Below are 12,234 nucleotides of genomic sequence, written 5' to 3'. Positions count from 1 at the left end.
CCGGTGCAATGTGGCATCAAAGTTTAAATGTATATCGCCAGTGGCCTCAATAGCAATATCCACCGATCCATAAAGCATGCAGATGGCTACTGTGTGTGATACAGCCAGGCCTTTATTACACCGGAGGATGTACGGATGCTTTATGACAGAACACTGAAAACATTTGATAGAAAATAACGGCATTGCAACCGAAAGAGGATTTTAATTCCACCGCAGGTTGTAAACCCGGGTCGTGTTTTGTTACAATACACATTGAGCAATATGGACTTCCGCTGCGGTGTCACCCCCACACACAATCGGCTAAAAATGCCTCCTCACCTTTCAGACTCTCCCCAGATTTGCTCCGGCGGCGATGAGCTCCAATCCATATAGGCTATTCCTTCAGTCAACGGGCATCCATGCCGGTGAGCCGCTGCCTTCAAATCACTCGTCCATTATCTAATAGAGAAAATACAACCACACGGGAACATGTCGATGAGCGCGGTCCAGCATCTGCACACCGCTCAGGTCTGGAGGGGGTGTGTGTAGATGCGCGCCCTGAGAAATGAAAGCAGGGATGTGACAGAGCCCCCATCCCACAGAGCAGAGCCCCTGCTGTTCAACCAGCCCACCACTATAAGCGGAGAGGAGCAATATTCTGCTTCACAAGTGAAAACGCGTTCTAGGGATCCTTCAAAATAATGAACTGAACATTTCCTGATTTAACTGAATTTAGCTGCATTTTCCAAATTAAAAGTAACACAACCATGTTTTAACCGCAAACAGAAAGCCGAAGGTTGCATTTCAATATAATCCCATTATGTTTGAAAACTGTTTCAACACTATTGTGCCCTCTAAGGATCGGCTGCATCCTTCAAAACAATTATCTGTATTTGATTTTTCCACACACTTGTTTTCAATCAAAATCTTTCTGAGACCGAACAACAAACAGTTGTTTAAAGGCCTTAAAAATATGCTCTTGCACAGAACTGTTGAAATGATTTTGACCAATTACCGATTTGTATGGCCTCACATCCGTGCTGCGACTTTCCCCCAGTGAAATATAAATTCAAGCACTGTAAAGTTCTGTGAGATCCTACTCAGCTGTTATCTATATCAGGTTGCAGAAGCTGCTGATTGTTTATTTATTGTAGATAGTGTCATTGACTCGGGGGTGCTGCTCTGAAAGAGTGAGGGGTGGGACAAAGGGGAGGTGGGACAAAGTTAATAAGATCATGTCATTGTTCTCTTTGGCAGTCAGTCACAGCAGGAGGATGTGAACGGGGGTACAGCTCTTGTTGGCGGCAACATGGTCCGTGTACGTTTTAGTCATCTGTTTTACCGTTAATTCGGAAAAACCAAAATACGGAAATACCATGCATGGTATTCTCGTTTTTCGTTTCAAACCAAAAACGGAAATGGGAGGTCGTATTTCCGTTTTTGGTTGTGAATTCAAAAACGGAAAAACCACAGAACCAAAGTCAAAAACGAGCCGAATTTTGTTCCTTTTTTGTTTTTTTCCTTTAAAACGAGACGCAGAGCACAACATGTAACCCGGAAATAAGAATATTTCAAAATAAAAGTGAAGGCAATATAATGACCGTATGCAATAAATGCTTAAGTTAGCATTATATAGTCTGTGATGCAAGCACATACCAGGGTAACATTAGAAGAAAATACATTAATGAATATAAATAAATAATCCTGGGCCGATGGGAGTGTGTTAGCAGCAGTAGTAGCGATTTAATTTCATTTATCCATGTACACAGCAAGAATCAACTGTTCGATGAATCTGTGCATTGTTTGATGCAATACAGTTCGTGATATAGTTTAATCAAAGTCATTTTTGTGTTCACATAAATGTTGCTGTTGGCACTGATATTTGTTTGTCCACTGTATTGTGTTGATTTAGTGAACGCAGAGTGTAGGACACGCAAAGTAAGTGTTCACCCGTTCTACCACTAGATGGCAGTATAAGTGTATTTAAACCATAGATTTTGTTATATTTACCTGTACTTTTGTCAATTAGGTTATTGATACAGATGTACTTAATGCTGATTATTTCATCTGATATTTCATGTTCATGGTTAATTTACATTAGTTGTATACATCATGTATTTACTTGTTATCTTTGTGTCATTTAAGAACTAAACATACCTACATGGAAGAGTGAGCATGTGTTGATCACGAGGCAATAAATAATGACAATTGAAAAAATAAAGATGTTTGGTTTATTCTTATCAAACATTAAGCCTAATTTACCTACCTCATTGATTTAATTGTCACACTTAAATCCTGATTTGAATGGTTAAACAGAAGAGGTCAAAGGGCCGAGATGAGAAGATATAATGTTGGTCAAATGCTGTGGTCCAAATAAAATGACTTCAGTTTTATTACCATTGAGTTACAGAGAGTTTGACTCTAGAATGTTTTCATTTTTCCCCCTCTCAATATAAGTTGGCGTGACAGCGAGGAGCAGTTTGTCAGCATGGAGGAGCAGTTTGTCCAGCAGCCATCTTCTGTTGTCAGATGTGACTGCAGGCAAATCCCAGAACAGTGCCAACTCATTAATTAGGTTATTTTCTTCAGATGACAAATCTGCTGTACCCTCCAGCTAATAATGACAATTAGAATTAGAATAGATTAGAATTCCTGATTTCTCAAGACTTGCATAATATTCAGATTTGATACAACAAATAGGGAGAGGACAACTCGTCAATAACTATCAATCACGTGGTTGACAACACCCACTGGTCTCAAACTACATCCCAAATAATGTCATTTTGTATCCCTTTTAAACAGCATGTTGGGAACCTGTTAAAACTGTGTTTGCTCTAAAAACACATTTTACATGATGACATCCGTCACTATAATTACATGTTTTAAAGAAATGTACTTACGTTTATGGTTTTAATATTGCTTCAGCACCCCCTACTGGTTTAAATTAGTAAATTATGTGATTGTGGCATTATAAATATCTGAGAAAAATTTCTGACATCAGGTATTACTTTTATTGTCCTTGCCCCGAATTTTTATCATTAAAATCTTACAGGAAAAATGTATTTCACCACTTTGATTCTCTCACGGATGTCAAGGTCAGCACAGTCCTTAACATCTATTATGGCTTCTTCTGGGGATCCACCAAAGAGCACATGCAGGATAGCTGGGCTGAGTCCTCCAAGGCATGGCCCACTATGGAGGAATGAATGACCAATCATTGGGCCAGCAACAACAAAGAAGTCACTCTCCAAAAGGTAATGCCAAGTGGAGGGAATCAGATGATCTTGTTCCCCCTCAAAAAGAAGAGTTCCTCCTGGTACATCAATTAAAAGAGAAAAGTGAAAGAACATTGATAGTGCAGAATGTAAAGGACATAGATATTCAAACGTTCATACAGAATTAGTAAGGAAATATCAATCAGCCACTGAATACTTTGAGTGATCCTGTAGAAACCTACAGGGCCACAGCAGCTGCGTCACATTTGTTTGTTTTTTAAGGTTTTTGGTATTCTCTGGGTAAGTAGAGACAGATCTGTTGTCATGCCTGTTGCCATGCATGTCTGTTGCCTGGAACAAACCAAACACAGAGCCCGATAGCTGACAACCAGCCATCAGCCAAAGTGAATATTCACTTACCAAAATTCATCTCAAAACCATACTGAAGTTTGGACATGATGCTTGCAAAGAAATGGCGACTCACGTCATCACCAATTGCTGGATCTCCTGAAAAAGCAAAATACACAGTACAGACATCAGTTAAATGAATATATGATCATTTTTTATCTTTAGTTTTGCATGTGTAACCAATTTACCCTCGAGTGTGCATGTCAAGGGGCAAGCCCACTCAACATTAGCCATCTTAGAAAAAGAAAGGTCCTCTGCACTGTCTCCAAGATCCATGGTGAGATAGAATGATTTTCCAGTTGCATTGCCGGCTTAAAATGTCTTCTTTGAATCTCTTTGCTGCCTCACTGGGATTTGAAAGAATTTTCCAATCTAAAAAGAGTTTTTAAATTATTCCAATTAATACTGGATGAATTGATATGTAGAGAGCAACAATTTATTGCAATAAATGATGTAATGTTTAAATGATGTAACACACCTGGGAAGCCTCTCTCCTCAGTGGGATCTAGGTCAACTATCTCAGGAGCAGCCACATGTCCCTGAGGTGGCACGCAGTAGTTTGTGTTGCTGGCCCTTGTTGTCTCACTTCCCTGTAAGGTGAACTGATACAGGGTTCCAGATTCAGGTTTCTTTGGAGTGGTCGGATGAAAATTGTAGCGTGACCAATCTGTGTTTGTGGATCTTCCAAATCTGTGTTTGTGGATCTTCCAAATGTCTCACATGGTAACCCTCATTGGGACATGGTATGATGATCAGTTGGCGACTTCGTGTTGTTCCAGAGATTTTGAGCAACTCAAATCCTCCCCCTTGTCTGAGTTTTGGATATGCCTCTAAAATAAATTATCTAAAGTCATCTGGATCAGTATGACTACCTGAAAATAGAAGATAATAATACAAACAACCGATCTAACTTGAAATATAATAACGTTTAATGTTTTTGAAAGGTAACTTGATTCAAGAAAAATATGTCTGTCAATCATGATGCCTGACTTACCTTGGAATGTAAGACGTTTTTCCCCTAGTCCTGCAGCAGCAAGTTTATCTCTGGCATATCGGTTTGTCCTCAATACAACAGAAAGAGTGAGTGTACGAATGAAGTTGTGCAGGCGCAGCAACAGTTCGCCTCCTTCTCCCTCTAATGGATGGACCGAACGGTCTTGAAACCTCGGCTAGAATCAAGTGAAGAGGATAAGCTATAATCAGAGAATAAGGACGTTGCAGAAGAAACATGTTGGCTAACGATATCATCGCACACTTTACAGGAATGTGATCTGACGCACAGCATGAATAAATAAATCACTCATCACCGGCGATAGTAATTTAGTCTACACAAGGGATTTAGCATGGAAAACATCCCGCAGCAGGTCTGTCAGCGGCCGCCTGGTCGAAGCCATCAGTGCTGCTAGCTAGTTTTTTGACGTCGTCTGCAGGGATGATTTGCTAGGAATCGGTTGCTTCTGTCTTGCTCCCCGACTCGACCAATCCTGCTTAAGAATGAGGTTCGGACTGCCTACCTCACTAACATACGGACACAGAAATACATAAATAAATAAATAAAGGAATACAGAAGTGTAGAAATAGATGTATTTATTTACGTCCTGTTTTGGTGTCAACTTTCATTTATTTATTTCAGCATTTAATTAGTTCTGTATTTATTTCATCATGTATTTATACATTGGAAGGAGTCTTCTAAATGGGACAGCCTCGTCGCAGCCGCGGTAACGCATTCGGTCTCCAGAAGGCCACAGCTCGCGCATAGAATGTTCAGAAACAGACGCTATGGAACGGCATGACGTCACAAAGAGATGAGAGGCACAATAATTTGTCCAGATCAAAGGCAGAGAAACTCTATATATACACCCCAGACTTTACTTATCCAAACAGTTACATTACATTACAGTAATTTAGCAGACGCCTTCTTGAAGAGCTTAGTTTTGAGGACCGTTATTGAGGACTTTCAAGAGACACCAGTACAATGGAAGGAGGAAAGATAAATATGAATCAGGCACAAATTAATGAATGTAGGGAACGTCAAAGGGTGAAACACCAGGACAATTATGTCATGTTGGTCCGAATTAATGACCTTGAGCAGCAGCTAAAGGAAGCTAAGTATGACATTGATGTCAAGTCGGTCCAAATGAATGACCTTGAGCAGGATCTAAAGGAGGCTAAGCATGACAATAATGTCAAGTCGGCCCAAATTAAAGCCCTTGAGCGGGATCTAAAGGAGGCTCAGTGGGCTCAGCATGACAATAATGTCAAGTCGGTCCAAATGAATGACCTTGAGCGGTGTAATGATATCAAGTCGGTCAAAATGAATGACCTTGAGCATGATCTAAAGTGGGCTCAACATGACAATAATGTCAAGTCGGCCCAAATTAATGACCTTGAGCAGCGTCTAAAGGAGGCTCAGCATGACAATGATATCAAGTCGGTCCAAATTAATGACCTTGAGCAGCGTAATGATATCAAGTCGGCCCAAATGAATGACCTTGAGCAGCGTAATGATATCAAGTCGGCCCAAATGAATGACCTTGAGCAGGATCTAAAGGAGGCTCAGCATGACAATGATGTCAAGTCGGTCCAAATGAATGACCTTGAGCGGTGTAATGATATCAAGTCGCTCCAAATTAAAGACCTTGAGCGGCGTAATGATATCAGGTCGGCCCAAATGAATGACCTTGTGCAGGATCTAAAGTGGGCTCAGCAAGACAATGATGTCAAGTCGGTCAAAATCAATGACCTTGAGCAGGATCTAAAGGGGGCTAAGCATGACAATAATGTCAAGTCGGCCCAAATGAATGACCTTGAGCAGCGTCTAAAGTGGGCTGAGCATGACAATAATGTCAAGTCGGTTCAAATGAATGAACTTGAGCAGCATAATGATATCAAGTCGGTCCAAATGAATGACCTTGAGCACGATCTAAAGTGGGCTCAGCATGACAATAATGTCAAGTCGGCCCAAATTAATGACCTTGAGCAGCGTAATGATATCAAGTCGGCCCAAATTAATGACCTTGAGCGGCGTAATGATATCAAGTCGGCCCAAATGAATGACCTTGAGCAGCGTCTAAAGGAGGCTCAGCATGACAATGATATCAAGTCGGTCCAAATGAATGACCTTGAGCAGCGTAATGATATCAAGTCGGCCCAAATTAATGACCTTGAGCGGCGTAATGATATCAAGTCGGCCCAAATGAATGACCTTGAGCAGGATCTAAAGGAGGCTCAGCATGACAATGATATCAAGTTGGTCCAAATTAATGACCTTGAGTGGCGTAATGATATCAGGTCGGCCCAAAAGAATGACCTTGTGCAGGATCTAAAGTGGGCTAAGCAAAACAATGATGTCAAGTCGGTCAAAATCAATGACCTTGAGCAGGATCTAAAGGGGGCTCAGCATGACAATGATGTCATGTTGGTCCAAATTAATGAACTTGAGCAGCGTCTAAAGGGGGCTCAGCATGACAATGATGTCATGTTGGTCCAAATTAATGAACTTGAGCAGCGTCTAAAGGGGGCTCAGCATGACAATGATGTCAAGTCTGAAGGGAGCGTCTTGCCGGCTCCAGCTGCTGAGACTCAGACCACACGTTGGTGGTTTCGCTGTGCCAAAGGTCTACTGAAAGCAGGAGTGTTTGTTGGCATCGCTGTCGCTGGAGTGGCAATAGCGAGAACTTGAATGTGTCAGACTGGAACGTGCAACCTGTCAAAGCCCATATAGTGATTAGCACAAAGATAACATGTTGTGAGTGTGATGCGCACCAATGTGTTGTCACATGTGTGTTATGTATTTTGTTTTCATGCACAGCCAATATGTTTTAAAGTGAGCACACTTGTTTATTCCAGCAATAGTTTTATAAGTGACTGACCTAGTGGGAACAATGATGTTGCCACTAAAGCCACTAGAAGGCACTGTACTCCAGAGAAAGCTAGCGGGACGTGAAGAGCGAAGCAGAATGTGAAATCCTTCTTTTCAAGTGACTAAGCGTTCAGGAGAGAACTGCAAGGCTAATAATGTTTAGCATTTTAAGACCATCCTACAGTTATAGATTCTGTTATCCTTCATGTTCGAGAACATTTAATGTGCGTGTACTGTATCGAAAGTAATGTTTATTTTCGTTGTTTAGTGCTGTATGGAATTGGTGTCCGTCTGCGCGACATGTGCATTTGAGCTAGCACAAAGATAACATGTTGTGAGTGTGATACCCACCAATGTGTTGTCACATGTGTGTTATGTATTTTGTTTTCATGCACAGCCAATATGTTTTAAAGTGAGCACACTTGTTTATTCCAGCAATAGTTTTATAAGTGACTGACCTAGTGGGAACAATGATGTTGCCACTAAAGCCACTAGAAGGCACTGTACTCCAGAGAAAGCTAGAGGGACGTGAAGAGCGAAGCAGAATGTGAAATCCTTCTTTTCAAGTGACTAAGCGTTCAGGAGAGAACTGCAAGGCTAATAATGTTTAGCATTTTAAGACCATCCTACAGTTATAGATTCTGTTATCCTTCATGTTCGAGACTTTCTATCTATCTATCTTTAACTTTTTATCTCATAACTTTGAATCTCATAACTTTGAATCTCATAACTTTGACTTTCTATCTCATTACGTTGTACCTCCCCAAGGCCACTGCATAGCTTGGGGTAGCTTGACTTTAGGGTCGCCATGTCTATGCTGTCAACACGAATGAGTAAGGGCCACTATGGCTGGCAACCTGAGCAATGGCATGCTCAAGTTTTTGACCACATAGACCTTTGCCATGGTTTGCTTGGCTCCTATCCTCAGCAGCAGTCTAGTGAACCCCAGCACATCTAGAGGAATCCGTCCTGGACCAAGTAAAGGCTTCTCTGCCTTCTGGAGCACAGGCTGCTGTGCATTGGAAAAAATGCTGTTAAAAACAGACTGTGACACAACAGTGACATCCGCTCCGGTGTCAAGTTTGAAAGTGAAAGTTTTGTCCATAACGTCTATATCAACAGTCCATGGATCAGCATCAGATGTCACAGAGCCGAGAAAGAAACTCTCCTCCTCTTCCTCAAGACCAAGCACGGCTTTACCAGCAAGGCACACACGCTAGTAGTGACCTTTTATTCCTACAACGGCACTCTGCATCCTTAGCAGGGCACTCGTGTTCAGGGTGGGGCATACCACCACATCTGTAACACTGGGAGCTCTTTGGACTTGTACTCTGAGAGCTGTGTGGCTTTGCGACATTACTTTTGAATTTGCCGAATTTAGGCTTTTCCTTTAGCTGTCTGCCTTTAAACACTCTGTCTACCGAGCTGATTATCTGATAGTGAATGTGTTGTAATTACATTGAATGTGTTGTAATTCTGTTATGCTGTGCTACACATGACATCTATTGCACTTCTGTCCATCATGGGAGAGGGATCCCTCCTCTATTGCTCTCCCACAGGTCTCTTCCTTTTTTTACCCCGTTAAAGGTTTTTTTTGGGGGAGTTTTTCCTGTTCCGATGTGAGGGTTCCGGGACAAGAGGATGGCAAATGTGTACATATTGTAAAGCCCTCTGAGGCAAATTTGTAATTTTGGGCTATACAAAAATAAAATAAATTGAATTGAATATCCATCTGTTTTACACCACTGGCATCACTCCTCAGTGTGTTTTTTTAATTTGGAAATATTGGCAGACACAGAATACAGTACAGTAAGCATGTACTTTGACAAATATTTCCATTGTTTTTCAGCTTTTTGTTAACATATACAAACAAACAACAAACCTGTCCCACCCACTGGTACACCCACCTCGAAGAACAGAAGAGTAAATAAATAAAAAGGTCACCTCATTTCGCCGTGCCAGACGTCATTATATATATATATATATATATATATTATATAATATATAAACGCACACATACATGGTAAATCTGTAGACACGCCTGCATCACTCTACAAAGTAAATACATAATCATCACATCATACAAGCACAATATGCTCAAAAATCAAATGCCAATAGGATTGGCCAGTAGGTAGAAACCAGAGTGCCCAAATTATTACTTGTCCAACAGAAAGAGAGTCAAATTAATCAAAAAAATAAATAAATCTGTTTTATACCACTGGCATCACTCCTCAGTGTGCTTTGCTGCTTTTTGTTCTCTTCTGATTGCCTTGCCATGTTAATGGATTTTTCCAGGTCTAGATCTTTTTCCATGCATTCCGAGTATGGAGGACAGAAATGACTTAAGTATAAATAAATAAATGTTTGAATACAGAAATAAATGAATAAAAGAATAATTAAATGCTGAAATAAATACTGAAATAAATAAATATTTATGTGTCTGCTATTGAGGTGGGAGGTCCTAACCTCTGTATAAAGCAGGATTGGTCACAGGAGTGTGATCGCTTCTGGTCCACTACTTATGTCTTACACGGTAACGTTGAAGTTGGCTAGCCCGCAGACAGCTGCCATCTTAATCTCCACCTACAGGCTCTACCAACAACCATCACTGCTGCCTCTACCTGCAGATCCTCGCAGGCACCTGCCGCCTGAACCTTCACCTGCAGCCATCAACCTTGGCCTCCACCTGAAGACGCTGCCAGATGACTCTAGCTCCACCTGAAGCCTCCTCCATCAACCTGCACTGCTGCCTTCTCCTATCGCCATGTGAAGACCATAGCGGAACAGCAAGGACCAGAGACACACTCGTAAATATCACCTCTCAGATAACAAACAGAAACATAGCTGTGTCATAATAACATGTCTGGGCTGATGAAGTAAAGCTGCCTTTCTGTTTACATTCTGTTTACATCCTTCTTCTCCTCACAGCTATTTCCACACATTGACTGACTGTGATGCTGAACTTCATGGACCAGAGAGCGCTCTTCTTCCTCCCACTCAACTCAAGGTAGAGTTGATCAGCCAGATGTTCAGCAGTGTGAGATATTTGGTAGTGTCTCAGTGTGTAGCTGTGCTTCTTCAGCTCATCTGATTTTTTTAATGGCGGGTTGGTGATGCGTGTTATTTCAATACAACACATGTTCTTTGTGGTTTCCTCCAGACCCTGTTGGACTTCACATCCAGATCCACAAGGAGCTGATAGAGAGCCGATGAGGACGATCCCTTCTACCAGAGCTGTGTACCAGAGATGCTTTGTCCTCCTCCACATCCTGCACATTCGCCACCGACTCCTGCTGCTCCTCTCCCAAACTGAGAGCGCCCCTCCCTGTCTCAGTTCCACCACCGCCAGATTAGTGGAAGTCTGAAGGATGCAGAGACGGCCAGTTAGCTCGCTCTCTTACTGTGCACGTGTAAACCTTTTCACTGTTGCTCAATAAATGTCCATCACTCTCTGCAGTCATCAGATCAGTCGTTTGTGTCCACAAGAGTAAACATAAAACAGACACGTTCATATTAGAGATCATAGTCAGTTTTTTTTATGTTTTTACTTCAGTTTACCAGCAGATATATTTACTTACTTTCTGATAAATGAGTTGATACAAATTATTTATTGGTTAAAAATGCTTAGGTGTGTTTATCACTGTAAAATAATAAATCATCATCTCTTTCATCATCACCATGTCTTTCATATATGAAATGCATGTCTTTAATGCTTTATAAGCACAATCATAACACATTATAATGTATCTGGCGGGCCGTGCATTTTATAACTGGGCCTTCACTGCTGTCTTACCACCTAATAAGCTCATGATGGCGCCACAGCTACGGTTATTTGTTTCTAGGGGTGTAACATCACGTATTCGTGTTAAACCGTTCGGTACAAGGCTTATACACCGAACAATAATACTAGTGCATTTGGAAAATGCAGAAGCTTAAATTGTGGTAAATATAACGTTTTTGGTGGAGACACCGGTCTGTCTGTCTGTTTAGTTTCCGGGTCAGCGTCTGACCCCGGAAGTAAAACAAAACACAGCTGAGGCACGCATGTTCTGCGAGGCTATGCTAAACTAGCTTAGTAAGGAAAACAACACGCACAAACTCACGCTACATTCTCCCCGCAGCGTTTAGGCAGCTGTTCCCTACTGATTCAAACAGGGCTAAGCAATCGCCACACAATCCCCATTTCTCCAGACCATAATTCTTCTTTGTAAAAGAAAACAGCCCAAACAGATTAAATTATCCGGACCCTAAACCCACGCAGGACGGGATGCTTCGTAATTAACTGACAATGCATATGGTCAAAATCGATGTAATTAACACAATGACAAGAGCGAACTCACAAGAACCAGTCACATGTATTCACAACAAAGCATGACAAAACAATCCAGCAACACTCACACTAAAGAGCAAGGGCCATTCAAATAGTATTTACATCAGGGAACACTATCCATAAACGACACGATAGGCAAAATGAACACACTGCAGATGTAAAGAAAACGAAAGCAGTTTCACTCACCAAATGCTGTTCTATTTGTCCAGACAATCGTGGTCCTCCAGAAATCGGATGAGAAGAGCAGCAATGTCATCGGCTCTCTTGTTGCCGGGTAACATAAAGCCTTATAACAAGGCGTACTATAGGATAATCTCATCACTGGTGATCAAGGCATCAAATGTATCACCTGCATTAACTTGTCACCTTTTTTTTCGGGCTGGTTTCAGTGAAGTTTCTTCATGTGTGAGTCCACAAAGATTTGAGACTTGAGATAAATC

The 12,234-nt window shown here is 41.4% G+C and overlaps 1 long non-coding RNA gene across 1 annotated transcript; it reads right to left on the bottom strand.

The window, feature by feature from the left end:
* Positions 1 to 2,187: 2,187 nt before the first annotated feature.
* On the bottom strand, positions 2,188 to 5,033 carry LOC142956670 (uncharacterized). Its single transcript, XR_012956038.1, has 5 exons — positions 4,597 to 5,033; positions 4,081 to 4,474; positions 3,791 to 3,974; positions 3,615 to 3,701; positions 2,188 to 3,292 (listed from the first exon to the last, which is right to left on the bottom strand). It is a non-coding gene; the product is annotated as an uncharacterized LOC142956670 (long non-coding RNA).
* Between the last annotated feature and the right edge of the window lie 7,201 nt (positions 5,034 to 12,234).

This window comes from Anarhichas minor, unplaced genomic scaffold (assembly GCF_050575085.1).
Source record: "Anarhichas minor isolate MPS153535 unplaced genomic scaffold, ASM5057508v1 ptg000024l, whole genome shotgun sequence".
Lineage (NCBI taxonomy): Eukaryota > Metazoa > Chordata > Actinopteri > Perciformes > Anarhichadidae > Anarhichas > Anarhichas minor.
Note: the sequence above shows the minus strand (reverse complement) of the source record. Positions and strands in the feature narration are given on the sequence as shown.